The sequence below is a fragment of the Suncus etruscus genome, chromosome 14 (assembly GCF_024139225.1).
Source record: "Suncus etruscus isolate mSunEtr1 chromosome 14, mSunEtr1.pri.cur, whole genome shotgun sequence".
Taxonomy (NCBI): domain Eukaryota; kingdom Metazoa; phylum Chordata; class Mammalia; order Eulipotyphla; family Soricidae; genus Suncus; species Suncus etruscus.
In genome coordinates, this window is record NC_064861.1 from 7,194,362 (window position 1) to 7,196,243 (window position 1,882).

A 1,882-nucleotide genomic window follows, 5' to 3' on the forward strand; every position below is an offset into this window, starting at 1 on the left:
ACCTCCGTCTGTTCTGAATTGGCTATGTTCAAGGCAAAAGCCCTATCGCTGTGCTATCTCTCCGGCCCTTGTTCCATGTAATTCTTTTTATTTTTTTTCCTGAAATCAAAAGAGAAGCTTATTGTGGTTTAATTTATTCATTTGTTTTTTGTTTTAGGGTCACACCCGGTGCCAGTCAGGGTTTATTCCTGGCTTTTTACTATGCTCAGAAATTTACTCCTGGCAGGCTTTGGGGGCGCCTATAAGGGATGCTGGGATTCGAACCACCATCCTCCTGCATGCAAAGCAAACACTCCTTCATGCGATCTCTCCGGCCCTGTGGTTCTATTTTTCATAGTCACCGAGGAATGAACCGAAACCTCAACTTCTCTCTGATCTGCAAGTCGTGTGTCCCGGCACTTGAGGATAGAACCGGCAGATTGCAAACCACGGGCACCGAAGACATGACGCAGAGGGGCACGGAGCCTTTGCCTTCTACCTCCGGACATTACGGGTATCGGGACCGCACCCCCGATGCTCGCCAAGAAAATGAGGGCTTATGTAATTCCTAAAACCCTCAGTGAGAAAGAGAGGCCTTGCTTGTTAACCTTTGCTTTATAAAATGAAAGAAACAACTTTAGGACGGGAGAGATAGCACAGTGGTAGGGCGTTTGCCTTGCAAGCAGCTGATCCAGAAACAAAGGTGGAGTGGTTCGAATTGCGACATACCAGATAGTCCCCCGTGCCTGCCAGGATCAATTTCTGAGCACAGAGCCAGGAGTAACCCTGAGCACCACCAGGTGTGACCCAAAATAAAAAATGGTGGCTCGGAGCAGTAAGGCATCTGCCTTACCGGTGCTAGCCTAGGACGGACTGTGGGTCAATCCCCCGGTGTCCCATATGGTCCCCCAAGCCAGAAGCGATTTCTGAGCGCATAGCCAGGAGTAACCCCTGAGTGTCACTGGGTGTGGCCCCCTCCAAATAAATAAAAATAAAAATAAATTGGAAGCATCATTCCAAAGTTACTAGACAGCCAGTATATGCTCCCGCTCAGGTAGAACCTCCAAGTTCCTAACCAAGCTAGCCACTGCCCCAGATACCTGAGGAGCAGGTGGTAACGCCTATAGCATAACAACTGCTTCTCTGCAGGTAGAAGGTGATGGTGCAACTGTGTTTACACTTCTTGTTATTTTGTTTTGTTCGGTTTTGGTTTTGGTTTTTTTGGGGGGTCACACCCTGCGGTGCTCAGAGGTTCCTCCTGGCTGTCTGCTCAGAAATAGCTCCTGGAAGGCACGGGGGACCATATGGGACACCGGGATTCAAACCAACCACCTTTGGTCCTGGATCGGCTGCTTGCAAGGCAAACGCCACTGTGCTATCTCTCCGGGCCCCTGTGTATACACTTCTGCCCTTTAGGTCTCTTCTGGGTTTCCAAACATATATTCAGAGACACCCTTAGAATAAGCCCAAAACTCCTCGTTTCAGAATCCCTCATCTTAGACAATGATGTAGCAATCCCTGATCCACATAATTGAGAACTGAAAATCTACTTGGCACTGCAGGGCCAGTGAGAGAGCACAATGGGCATGCATGTGCCCAGCCCCTGGCATTTCCTAGGGTCCCCCATTGAGCCAGCCAGGAGTGATCCCTGAGTAGGAGTCAGAAATAAGACCTGAGCACAGCCAGATGTGGCCCCAAACCAACCAACCAACCAAACAAACAAACAAATCTGCAGGGCACTGTTGATTTAGATGAACCAAGAATGTGTGGGGTATCTTTCTTAAGAGACTGGCACTTTAGCTCATAATTAATGTACTTAGTGGCCAAGAGACCCAGAAGTGATTTTGACACATGCTCGATTGCTTTTCACCTGGGACTTGAGCTGATGATGCCAATGAATCCC

The 1,882-nt window shown here is 48.7% G+C and overlaps 1 non-coding gene across 1 annotated transcript; it reads right to left on the reverse strand.

The window, feature by feature from the left end:
• Positions 1–385: 385 nt before the first annotated feature.
• LOC126029316 (small nucleolar RNA SNORA57) lies at positions 386–534 on the reverse strand. The gene has a single exon (XR_007502933.1). It is a non-coding gene; the product is annotated as a small nucleolar RNA SNORA57 (small nucleolar RNA).
• Between the last annotated feature and the right edge of the window lie 1,348 nt (positions 535–1,882).